Genomic DNA, 12,366 nt, shown 5'->3' on the forward strand with positions numbered 1-12,366 from the left:
ATACATGAGGAAGTTAGTTTAGCTTCAGAGAAATTCCAGAAGCAACTGAATTCGTCCTTGGATAAGAGGTGGGATTGAATGGAAATGAGAGAAAGGAGTTGGTTTATTTCCATTGGCCCTGGGAAAAAGCTAAGACTAGATATTGGACAGTTAGTTATTCTAGTTGTAATTTTTAGCACTGTTGGCATTAAGTATTAATTGTAGGATGGAACTAGATGTGAAAGAAATATATATTTTGGTTGCTTGGTAATAAATATTTCTTGAAGATTATCATGAATACCTCTAATCTTATTTGAATCTAGTCTTTTCTCATTTCCTGACATCTATCTTCTAAACCTCATTTTCTTAGTTTTTGTGATTTTTCCCCCTTTTAAGGACACCCATGGAACTTAACTTCTGGCCAAGATAGAATAACAAGAGTAAGATTTACCCTTCTCTGAAACCAACTTTAAAAAGGTAATGTAGGGCAGCCCAGGTGGCTCAGTGGTTTAGCACCGCCTTCAGCCCAGGGTGCGATCCTGGAGACCTGGGATCGAGTCCCACATCGGGCTCCCTGCATGGAGGTTGCTTCTCCCTCTGCCTGTGTCTGTGCCTCTCTCTCTCAGTGTCTCAAGAATAAATAAATAAAATCTTTAAGAAAATAATTAAAAAATAAAAAGGTAATGTATAACAATTTTCAAGAGATTAGACATCAAGCAATAAAGGAGAATGATACCCATGGGACAGGAAACAGATGATTATCTCAGATTACTTCAAGAGTGTGCCCAGACAAAATGCTATTCTAGTCACACTTAAATTTAAAATTCCTTTTAAATACCCAAAAGGATCAAACTATTTCCAGATAATTTATGTACTAAAACACAGTTCAAAAATATTTATAAGGCTTTCCAACTAGGGCCTGGCAAAATGGCTCCCACAAAGAAGGGTGGCAAGAAGAAGAAGGGCCGTTCTGCCATCAACGAGGTAGTGACCAGAGAATACACCATCAACATTCACAAACATATCCATGGAGTGGGTTTCAAGAAGCGTGCCCCTCGGGCACTCAAAGAGATCCGGAAATTTGCCATGAAGGAGATGGGAACTCCAGTTGTACGCATTGACACCAGGCTCAACAAAGCTGTCTGGGCCAAAGGAATAAGGAATGTTCCATACCGTATCCGTGTGCGGTTGTCCAGAAAATGTAATGAGGATGAAGATTCACCAAACAAACTCTACACGCTGGTTACCTACATACCTGTCACCACTTTCAAAAATCTAGACTGTTAATGTGGATGAGAACTAATCGCTGATTGTCAAATAAAAGTATAAAACTGCAAAAAATATATATTTATAAGAATACACAAATATCCAGCACCCAAAAAAATAAAACCCACCATGACTAGCATCTAATTATAGAAGCTAGAGAATACAACCCCTAATAAGTAAGAAAAATCAAATTGAAACTAACCTATAACTAGCACAAATGTTATAATTAGCAATCAATAACATTAAAATATTATAGGGCCACCTAGATGATGCAGTCAGTTAAGCATCCAATTCTTGGTTTCAGCTCTGGTGGTAATCTCAGGCTCATGAGATCAAGCCCTGCATTGAGCTCTGGGTTCATTGTGGCATTTCCCTGTGATCCTCTCTCTCTCTCCCTCTGCCCTTCCTCCCCCACTCCTGCTCTCTCACTCTCTCTCCTAAATAAATAAATAATTTTAAAAATAAAATAGTTATTATAACAAGTAGAAAATCCTGACATAATCGAAAAAGCAACTACAAGAAGAGTCTGAAAGGTAGAAAGAATACTAGGACTCCAGATACAACACAGTAGTGAGTTCTCTGGGTTTTCTTTTTGTCTTCCATGTATCCAAGAGGGTGCTGGAGAAGCCTGGAACCCAGAACTCCAAGCAGGCACAAAGCTCCGAGAAAAGCTTAATCTCCAGTTAAAGGAATGGGGGAAAGATCGGCTTAAGAGAACAGAAAATATTTTTGACAATACTCACACTACTCCAGCCAAACACTAATGGAAAAATGCACTATGGTATCTATGGAGCCAAGAAGGGAGTTAGTCATCCAGTCCTACCCATAAAAGAAGCCAGTGGTACTCCAATTCCCCCACCAAGCTGCTGATAGCAGGACCCACTGGGGAGCTGGGCTTCCATGTCCATGCATCAGCAACAAGGAGGTACAAATTCTTGCTTCATTTTCTTCAATGAGACATCAGCAGGGCCCAACCAGAAGCTTAACACATACCGCACTCCTGTGCAATGAGGCAGTGCAAGTCAGGGTAGTGTTCTGTTTTGTCAGGGTAGTGTCACCAGGGCCTCTTAGGGAACTACACATTCACTCCCAACCTGGATCTATACACTGTACTTAAACAAGATGAGTGCCATTTAGAAAAAGAATAAGATTAAATAGGATCCTGAGTCTCACAACATAATATCAAAAATGTCTAGGATACAGGTGAAACCATGCCTGATGCCAAGAATTAGGACAATCACAAACTGATTGAAAAGACAATTAATAGATACCAACACTAGGATGAGTCAGATGTTGGAGTCATATGACAAGAATTTTAAAACTGTCATCATAGAAATTCTTCAATTAGCAATGAAAAGCACTCTTAAAACAAATGAAAAATAGAAAATCTCAGGAAAGAAATAGAAGATATTAAAAAAAAAGAAAAAATGTAGAGATGAAGAATACAATAGCCAAAATAAAAAAAACTCATCTCAAACAGGCTCAAAAGTAGACTGGAGCCAAGAGAGAAAGAATGAATGAACCTGAAGATAGATTAATAGAAATTACTCAATACAAACAGCAGAGAGAAAGGATAATGGGGGGAAAAATGAAGACAGCCTATGGACATCTGGGACAATAACAAAAGATCTAACATCTACATCTGTCTATACAGAAAGAGAGGAAAGAGCTAGAGATGGGAAAAAAAAAACATTCAGAGATACAATGGCTGAAAAATTTCTAAGTCTAGTGAAAGGCATAACCTACTAATTCATGAAGATAAGTGAGCCCTAAACAGAATGAAGCCAAAGAAATTTACACCAAGACATATCTCTTATTACTAAAGACAAAGAAAAACTTTTAAAAGAAGTTAGTCTTGTCTACAGGGAACAAAAACTTTTCAAATGACAGCAGATTTCTCGTTGAAAGCCTGGAAGCCAGGGAAGTGGCATAAAAGAGGTACAACATTTTTCAAACTCTGAAAGAAAAGAACTGTCAACACTGAATTCTGTATCCAGTGAACATATCCTTCAGCAATGAAGGGAAAAATAAAGTCATTCTCAGAATAAATAAAGCTAAGAGACTTTTTTGCCTCTTAATGATCAAAGGGACTTCTTTAAACAGAAAGGAAGTGATAACAGACTAGAAGGAGACATGAAGGTAAGAAAGAACAAGAGAAGGGGTAAAAATAAGCACAAATAGAATAGAATCTCCTTTCTTCCCATCATGAGTTTTTTATATTATATGTAATAGATGAACCAAAAATTATATAACATCCTCTGGTATGGTGCTCAGTGTACACAGAGGAGATACTAAGCAACCTGTATGTCTTAAAAATAGGAAATATAAAGGACCCAAATGGAAGTAAGACTTTCACATGTAACTCAAAGTAATAAAATGTTGATACAAATAGAATGTGATATGTTACTTGTGTATATGTGATAAATTATACAATGTTGGACTGAATGACAGAAGTAAGTGAAACTAGAATTCTAAAAATGTTCAAGTTATAAGAGAGTAAGAAAAGGTAAACGGAGGAACAAGAAAAAGAATGAACAAACTGAAAAGATACCATAAAATAGCAAATATAGGAACTAACATTTTAAAAAGTTAACTGTATTCCAGACGTTCAAAGAAGAAAAATAAGTAGCACAATGAATGTTAAGAATATAGGTCCAACAAATCTCTAAAGTTGAAAATTACAATGTTTGAGGAGAAAGAAAAATACATAGTGTGTATCTAGTGGTAGATTAGCCATTGCAGATAGAAGCTTAGTGAAACTGAAGACACAGAAATAAAAACTACCCAAAAGGAAACAGAACAAGAATAAAAGTAAAACACTTAAAAAGACATCAGTGAGCCATGGGACAAGCAATCTAATAAATGTGTAATTGGAATCCTTAATTCTGGAGACCCCGGATCGAATCCTACGTCGGGCTCCCAGTGCATGGAGCCTGCTTCTCCCTCTGCCTATGTCTCTGCCTCTCTCTCTCTCTCTCTGTGACTATCATAAAATAAATTAAAAAATTTAAACCAAGGGATATAATCAATTTTCTCAAAAGTGGTGATAAAAGAAAAATACTTGCCCTGACCTCAGTGGAATTAAATTATAAGTAAAAGAAGGATATCTAGAAACTCCTCCAACATCTGTGAAAGAAATAATATACTTCTAAATAACCCATGAATTAAAAGAAATCAAGGAAGAAATTAGAATATATTTTGAAGTGAATGAAAATGAAAAAGTAACATATCAAATTCTGTGTGATATGGGATCCCTGGGTGGTGCAGCAGTTTAGCACCTGCCTTTGGCCCAGGGCGCGATCCTGGAGACCCGGGATCGAGTCCCATGTGGGGCTCCCAGTACATGGAGCCTGCTTCTCCCTCTGCCTATGTTTCTGCCTCTCTCTGTCTCTCTCTCTCTCTGTGACTATCATAAATAAATAAAAATTAAAAAAGAAAGAGAAGATGTTGGGGGATCCCTGGGTGGCGCAGTGGTTTAGCGCCTGCCTTTGGCCCAGGGCGCGATCCTGGAGACCCAGGATCAAATCCCACGTCAGGCTCCCGGTTCATGGAGCCTGCTTCTCCCTCTGCCTATGTCTCTGCCTCTCTCTCTCTCTCTCTGTGTGTGACTATCATAAATAAATAAAAATTTTAAAAAAAGTTCAAATTCTGTGTAATATAACTAGAGCAGTACATAAAAATTGATAATACCAGTCACCTATATGGGACAGAGCAGAAAAAAAAATGAAGCCTCAAATGAATGGCCTCAGCTTCCATCTTAAGACACTATAAAAAGAAGAATTAATAAAACACAGTGTAAGCAGAATCAAGGAAATATTAAATATTGGAATGAAAAATCAATGAAAGTTATGAATTCTGATATTTGAGCAGTGCAATGGGTCCCAAGCAAGACAAAACAAAGAAATAAATCCATACTAGACAGCTCCTAGTGAACCTACGGACTATAACCCAGAAAGAAAAATCCCAACTGCTACCAGAGAGAAGTGACTGTTTCTCTAAGAAGGAATGACAGACTAATAACATAGATTTTTATAAGCAATAACAGTTGCCATAAAACCAAAGATTAATATCTTCAAAGGAGTATGGAATTTAACATCAGCCTAGATTTTGACAGGGAGCTAAATAATCACTCAAGAGCAAAGTGCTAAATAAAAATATTTCCATAAATAGAAAAACCGCAAGTGCTAACTATTTACAAATCCTGAATGAAGGAACTATATGAGAGATATACTTGCGCAAGAAGAAAAATGAACCGAAGAGAAACAGAATGTAAGAAGCAAGAAAGAAGATGGTAAACACTGTGGAAGCAGAAATGTGTATCGCAGATTTAAAAAAAAAGAAAGGCAAAGATAAGGATGAAACTTCAGAGGATGTTTCAAAGGTGAAAAGACACTAATTAATTTTAACCTTTTCTGGGTAAAAATACTTGTTTAAAATGTAAAAGAAACCACCAGAAGTAAAAAATTACATGGATAACACGTAAAGCAGTAGAAGTAAAAAGAGAAATTTAAAATCTCAATCATTCTAACAGAAGTCAGAAATGGAGCAGGGGAAGAAGAAAAAAAAAAGGAGAATGCTATCTACTTAGGATTGAGGAGTCAGAGAAAGTGTCTCTCCAGGAAGTGATAATTGGGTTGAGATCTGAATGACACGTTACCAGGCCTGCAAAAATCCAAGAGAGAACAAACCACGTAGGCTGAGTTAAGAGCTGTAGTAAAACAAGACAAGAGTGAGCTTGACTATTTCTGGGACAAGAGCCTCCTCGAACATGGCAGGAATGTGCAGGAAAATTATGTCAAAGAAGGCAGAGACTTGTGATCTCTTTCTTTTTCCCCTGAGAAGGAATCAGTAAGGTTTGGTGGAGGAGATGGCAGTAAGATCTGGTGATGATGCATGGGTTGGTGGTAAGGTGCCACCTAGGCAAAAGGAAGAAAGGGAAACAGCTCCAAAGATAAGCCAAGTCTAATTCTGGAGCAGACTTGATGCCAGCTGAGATCAGAAAATACCTTATCTCTATTGGTGGAGCATCCTTTCTAGGACTTGGACTCTCCATTTGTTCTGTGTGTTCTTATGAGTGTTTGCCCAACCCCAAATTCCTTGGTGTAAAGGACAGAAGAAAATCCTAGTTTTTTCCTTCTCTCTAAAACTAAATGTGAAACACCATCTTCTGGGCTGATTGTTACCAGACTTCCTAGGACCCTCTTCTTGACACCTGAGGAGGCTCTAACTGTCCTTCACTCATTTTTCTTCAACCTTACCAACCCAAGTTTTTGCTTCATTATTATTTTTTGTGAGTTTGTATGTAGTATTCCAAAGTCATTCTCCTATTTACCTTACAGAATTACAAATGCTTTAAAACAGGACTTGAGAGGGCACCTGGGTGGCCCAGTCAGTTAAGCATCTGCCTTCAGCTCAGGTCATGATTCCAGGGTCATGAGATAGAGCCCCACATCGGGCTCCTCGCTCAGCTGGGAGTCTGCTTCTCCCTCTCACTCTGTGTGCACACTTGCTCTCTCTGTCTCTTTCTCAAATAAATAAATAAAATCTTTTAAGAACAAATCTTAAAAAAATAAAAACCAAACAGGATTGAGTAGTATTTATCCCAAGGAAGAATGAGTTCTCCATTTCTGACCTCAGTATATGTGAAGACCCACAAAAGTCCCCAGTAATAACATCCATGTAGAGAAAATGAGCTTCAGAAAAACTCTCTGCCTGCATGCAATCTGCAGTCATCTAACAGACCCATAGAACATTCAAACTATGTGCAAACTTAGAAACAATCCGATTCAACTTCTTTGTATTTACATATGAGAAAACTGATGCTTAGAGAGGAAACTGTCTTTCCTATCTAGAAGCAGAGCCTGCCTTGAAACCCACATGCTTCTTTAACATGCAGATGCCATAAGAAGGAAGAAAGAAATAAGTTTTCATGTTAGCACCAGATAGTTTTAAAATAGGTCCAAAACAGTAAGTCCTTTAGAGAGAATTTAAGACAAACAACAGACTGGGGGGAAATATTTGCAGAAAGACATATTTGATAAAGGACATATATCCAAAATACACAAAGAACTCTTGAAACTCAACAGGAAAAAGACAATCCAATTTTTAAAATGGGCAAACAATCTGTATAGACAACTCACCAAAGAAAATAGCACATGGCAGATAAACATGGAAGATGCTCGACCACAGATTAAAACAATGAGATACTACTACAGTCCCATGAGAATGGCTAAAATTCAAAACACTGACAAAACCAAATGCTGACAAGGATATGAAACATCAGGAGCTCTTATTCATGCCGGTGGGGGTGCCAAGTGATGCAGCAACTCTGGAAGACACTTAGGCAATTTCTTACAAAGCTAAAGATACATCTTTGTGATCCAGCAATTGTGCTCCCAGGTATTTACCAAATTATTTGAAAACATATGTCTTCAAATAAAAAACTTGCACACGAGTGATCATAGTAGCTATATTCTCAGTGGCCAAAATTGGAAGCAATCAAGATGTCATTCAATAGGTGAATGGGTAAACAGACTGGTATATCCATGTAATGGAATATTATTTGGTAATAATAATAATAATAAAAACAAAGAGCTCCCAGCCATGAAAAGACATGGAGGATATCCTACATACATACTGCTAAGTGAAAGAAGTCATTCTGAAAAGGCCACGTACAATGATTCCAATTACATGACCTTCTGTAAAAGGCAAAATTATAACAACAGTAAAAAAAGAAGAAAAAAAACCCACCATATATAGATCAAATCAGGAGTGATCAGGGTTGGGGCATGGGGGAAGGGGAATGAATTGATGGAGCACAGAGTAGTTCTAGGGTGGTAAAACTATCCTGTAGGATCTTATGGTGGAAACATAACACTGTACATTTGTGAAAATCTGCAGAATTATATGATACAACGAGTGAACCCTAACTATGGCCTTTAGTTAAGAATAATGTTTATCAGTATTGTTTCCTCAGTTATAACAAATACATCACACGAATGCAAGGTGTTAATAATAAGGAAAAGTAGCAGGAAGAGGGAGATCTGGGAACTACCTGCATTTTCTGAGCAGGTTTTCTATAATCGTAAAAAATACTTCAAAAAAATAACTCTATTAAATGGCAAAAATTAAAAAATAAGGTTACTCATTAATAAGCAAATCTCAACAGCAACCAGGGCAGATATATTTATCATGCAAAGTATCAACAGAGATCACAGTACAGCAAGTAAGACTAAACCCGAGCACATGGCCAGTGTTTTCACTTGGGCCCCGGGGGTGGCAGGAGCAGGCCTCCCAGACATCACCTCACAAACCTGAGCCTCCCCAGCAGCCCCGGCCCACCCCGGCTTCCCGAATGATGTGGGCACATGTGTCAGGCAGGAAGTTACCTACACCTGTCTGGGCCTGTTTGTAAAAAAAAAAAAAAAAAAACAAAAAAAAAACCTTTTTAACTTTGTAAAGTTAACATTTTTTAAAAGAGTATTTAGAATAGAGGGACACCCTGCAGGGAGCCTGCTTCTCCCTCTGCCTATGTCTCTGCCTCTCTCTCTGTGTGTCTCTCATGAATAAATAAATAAAATATTAAAAAGAAGAATATTTAGAGTAGAAAGAGTATTAATCAAACGAAAGAAGCTGGAATTCCAACAGGGTTACGGCATCCCTTGGATATCTGATTCAAAGAGAATGAAGTTTCAAGAAGGAATTTCTCCTTGTAAGCTATTCTGCGTCATTATTACCCAAATCTTATCCAGGTGGTAGGAGTTTCTTTTGGAAGTTTTCTTTTAATGGCTTATCTTTGTCTCTATCCAGTCCACATTTTGTCTGGGCTATCATATTTATCTTCTTGACACCTATCTTGATTTTAGTCCTGTAAGCCGAAGTTTAAAAAAAAAAAAAAAAAGCAGCGATCCAATCTTCAGAAATTTATAATCATGCTGTCTCCAAAACGGACAGGAATTCCCTGTTCAGATCTGCACCTCGATACTAACCACGTTAAATCACAGCTGAGCCGAGAGGAATTGAGGAAGACCCCAGAACATAGTAAGAGGCTTTCTTTTGGGGTTTGTAAGGAGAAAAAGCCCTTTCAGGCCTGTTTTCCTGACCGACCCTCTGGTGCGCAGCGCCATCTAGTGGGGGCGCCTTGTAACTAGTCTCGGCTTTCCCAGCCATGAGGTCGAGGGTCTTCTGGAGGCCTTCCTCTGCCTTGGCCTTCTCCTGCAGAGAACTGGAAATGGGGGGTGGGGGGGTGGGGGCTGCTCTGTCGACCTTCCCAGCTATTGGGGTGATAAGTACAAAGTCACCAAAGCCTCGGAGTCTCTGTCATAAGTTCACAGCTTCGCCTCAAAGAGGAAAGCTCAATTTTGCTCTCAGACTCACAGAAGGCGGGACCCTCAAGGCCTTGTGAATTTAGGGAAGTGTGGCCAAAAACGATTTGTTTTCTCTCCTGCCGGGACTGTGGCACACAGCAACCTAATTAGCGCGTCTGAAAATTTATGAAGTGAGTGTTCAGAGCCCAGTAACCTTTACACGGCCTGTGGCCCACACCAGACAATTATATGGGGTAGCAATCATGGGGAAACCTCACAGGAGGCCAGGAAGGGGACCTGGCCCTCAGTGAGGAAACAGACAAAACCAAATGTGGACTTCTACCCAGCACAGGACCCTGCGGCTGGGGGGTGCTCGGGCTGAGGCACTCTAATTGGCTTTTCTTGCCTCTGGGCTTCCTTTGTCACCTCATCTCTCATTTATATTCAAGAGCATGAGCAGAAGCCTTGAAAGATATGCAAAATGTTTCTTAAATGTAGACAATTGAAATATAAATGTTCCTCCCCTGAGCTATTAATTATTTTACAGCTTTCCCCAAGCACCTCTTGTATAGACAGTGACTTCAGTGGTGACCATAAAATGTGAAGAGAATTTTTGCCCAGTTTTTCTGCCCCTGCTTCTCAGCAGCCTCTTCCATCTACACCCATCCCTCCCCTCTCCCCTCTCAGATTTCAAGAAGGAAGAACTACATCAAAATACAATATACTTTCCTCCCTTCCTTCTTTCCTTTCCTTTCCTTTCCTTTCCTTTCCTTTCCTTTCCTTTCCTTTCCTTTCCTTTCCTTTCCTTTCCTTTCCTTTCCTTTCCTTTCCTCTTTCCTTTCCTTTCCTTTCCTTCCTTTCCTTTCCTTTCCTTTCCTTTCCTTCCTTCCTTCCTTCCTTCCTTCCTTCCTTCCTTCCTTCCATCCTCCCTCCCTCCTTCCTCTTTTTTTTTCTTTTTTTTTCTTTTCTTTCCTTCTTTAGTGAGATTGTAAAGAGCCAGAAAAACTTTCAGTATAATCCTTGCTGCTAATCACTCCTGGGACCCTAGTTAAGCTGCCTGTGACTTACCTTCAACTGTGACATGAAAATAATGGTAGCTGCCTCGTGAAAACCATCAGGCCTGCTGGGCACATCATAAGTGCTCATGAACAAATATTTTAAACAGCTGGGGAGGGAGAATTTTAAAAATATAAAGTGTGGCCAGTTTGCTGGTAAGGGAGAATGAGTTCAATCCAGAAGATCTATCTGTGCTCTCCAAGGAGAGAAACTCTGGAAGATTCTATGGAAGAACCTTTGACTCTAAACAATTTACTGACTTTTGTCACTGACCCCATTGCATAACAAACGGTGCCTAATATATAGTAAGTTCTTAGTGGACATTACGGCATCAACAATGAATGTGCGTGCCATTTTGGGGGATACAATCCTCTATGGGTCTTTTTGTATCTTATAAGACAGAGGGATGGACTCTATTTATTCTGAACTATCTTTATAAGGGTGTTTGTAAAGTAAAGACTCTGAGAAGACCTCTCTCCAAAGCCAAGGTCAGGCCTATTTCCTGTATAGTATAATAAAGATCATGAATTCTGAGGCCAAAGTTGGAGAGTTTTGCTTGCAGTCCATTATAAAATATTGGAGTACCTACATTTGGGGTTTCTCAGATGTGCTACAAACTACTATGTACACAGCATCTCCTTGAGCTGCCCGTGTCTTTTCAGGCTTAAGGGCCAAAGGAAACTGACATTGAGGCTCATGCTGTTTGTTGTGTCATGAGCAATGGAGTCCTTTGTTTCTGACTTGAGAGACATGTGTCCTTCCCCAGTGTTCATGAAACTGGTCATTTGGTTAGCATGCATGTAGCATGTGGGATAAAAATATCAGAGCCTTCAGGGCGTTGACATCATTGCTTCAAGTTTGTTTTCTAGGCCCCAAAATGAGTCTTCCAAATGGGCATCTAAGATAGGCAGGCAAGTGTGAGAACTCAGTGAGACTCTATCTCCACTTAAAAACCAGTTTGGAAAACCCAAACGTGACTGCCTCAACTAGCTATTTCATAACGGAAAAGTAATTCCTTATCTAAATTAAACCAGTGTTCTGTGTGTGGACACTTGTATATTTACCTTGAACTATTCTCGTGTGAGTCTTCTCCATCCCCCCAAAAGAAGAAAGTAAGTGTGAGGTATTTATAATCAGAAATATCAAGTCTCACGTATTCACTCTAAGTCAGGGACATTAGAGGCACATCTCAAATTCTCACAGTCTTCAGGGACTTTCCATTTTACAGAATGTCATACTGGGGTTCAGAGATGTTCAGTACTTTGTAAAGAGCACACAGGGAGCAAGTTGCAGAGCTGGATTAGGAACGGCTTTCTGTCTGACTCCATGTAGGTTCTGTTCTACCAAATTATCCATTGGATTGAGGCAGAAGAGAGGGCCATCCTCAAGAGTATGAGTAACCTTCTCTATCCAAAAACTCTCTCTTCCTCTTCCATCCTATCACCTGAAACTTCATTATTAGAGAAGACAGGCAGTGCTGTGTCATTGGAAAAAGTACTTGTGAGATTCAATGAATTCTCTTATCTTCAGGCTAAGGCTTACTGTGACTTTAAATCTCTTACCTCTCTAAATATCAGTTTTAGCATCTGTGAAATATACGTAATAAAATCTGTCCTTCCTATTGAATAGGGCTTCTGTAATTTAGAAAGAAAAAGCAGAATAAGATATATGCAAAAACACTCTTTCAACTAGATTTGCTTTCATTGTTGAAATTCTTAAAGCATTCTGTTTTTTTAATCTTAGATACTTTGGTTCTTCA

The 12,366-nt window shown here is 39.0% G+C and overlaps 1 pseudogene; it reads left to right on the forward strand.

Annotated features, from left to right (window-relative positions):
• The first annotated feature begins 903 nt into the window (after window positions 1–903).
• On the forward strand, window positions 904–1,282 carry LOC129509016 (60S ribosomal protein L31-like; annotated as a pseudogene).
• Window positions 1,283–12,366: the final 11,084 nt, after the last annotated feature.

The sequence above is a fragment of the Nyctereutes procyonoides genome, unplaced genomic scaffold (assembly GCF_905146905.1).
Source record: "Nyctereutes procyonoides isolate TBG_1078 unplaced genomic scaffold, NYPRO_anot_genome, whole genome shotgun sequence".
NCBI classification, from domain to species: domain Eukaryota; kingdom Metazoa; phylum Chordata; class Mammalia; order Carnivora; family Canidae; genus Nyctereutes; species Nyctereutes procyonoides.